Source organism: Egretta garzetta, unplaced genomic scaffold (assembly GCF_000687185.1).
Source record: "Egretta garzetta isolate BGI_Z169 unplaced genomic scaffold, ASM68718v1 scaffold209, whole genome shotgun sequence".
Lineage (NCBI taxonomy): Eukaryota > Metazoa > Chordata > Aves > Pelecaniformes > Ardeidae > Egretta > Egretta garzetta.
The window spans coordinates 3,280,525-3,281,505 of NW_009260839.1; positions in this window are offsets into that span (position 1 = coordinate 3,280,525).

The following is a 981-nucleotide window of genomic DNA, read 5'->3' on the forward strand; positions in this document are numbered from 1 at the left end:
AAGGCTGTCCCTGTCACCAACCCTGTCCCCTCCCAGACTGCTGGGCACTGACACTGCTCTCTGACCACTGACACCACGAGCTGCAGCCCAAGAGTCAAACTCCTCATACCGCATTTCCACTGCGGAAACACCACCCCATCCTTTTACATCAGGAGGGGGAACCCTTGACCCTTGCTCAGGTCTTTCTGGTACTGACCCAGAGCTGCAGACGCAGCACTACTCGAATCACACTGGGACTTCAGCGTGGTCCCAGCGTGCAGAGCTGGAGCAATGCCCCTGGCCCCCCTGTTACCATTTTTGGCTGGTGCTGCTGCAGCACCTCTGAGGACCAGTCAAGGGCCAGGACCCTGTGCTCCACCATGTCAGCACCTGATCCTCCTCTGCAGCCCTAGGGCCACCGTTCTGCAGCAGCAAGCAGCAATCTCCCTGAAAACCTCCCTCTGCTCCCACCCAGGGACCTGCCAGCCCCAGCAAAAAGCCAGGACCTTCTCTGCAAAGTTGGCCTGAAGCCCTGGCAGGTTTATTCATATCCCAGATCAAAGCCTAACAGCTACGTGAGCCCGATGCCACAAGCTGCAGGCGGGAATCGCACACGTGTGGGAAGGCAGCCTCTTCCAGCAGGGTGGGGATCAGACCCTCCATGGCTTTATGAGACCACCGTCATCTTTCCCCAGCTGGGGAAACTCTCTGGATCCCATCAGCCCCATCTGGAAACACCAGTCACCTCCCTTTCGACGACCATAACTTCCCCTAACAAGTGCTTACATGCCGCAGGCTTGCTTAACAAGCCGCTGGCTTTTCACCCATCTGACCAGCCAAAGGGAAACTGGTACCAGTTTGTGTCCCAACTGGCTGGGGCGGGGGGCAAAGGCACCCTGGAGGCAGGGTCCAGCATCGATCCAGTGAGCTGCACCCGTTCGGTTGGGGAGGGATGCGCGACCTCCAGCTCCCCGGGACCGGGACGGGCATCCCCCTCTCCCC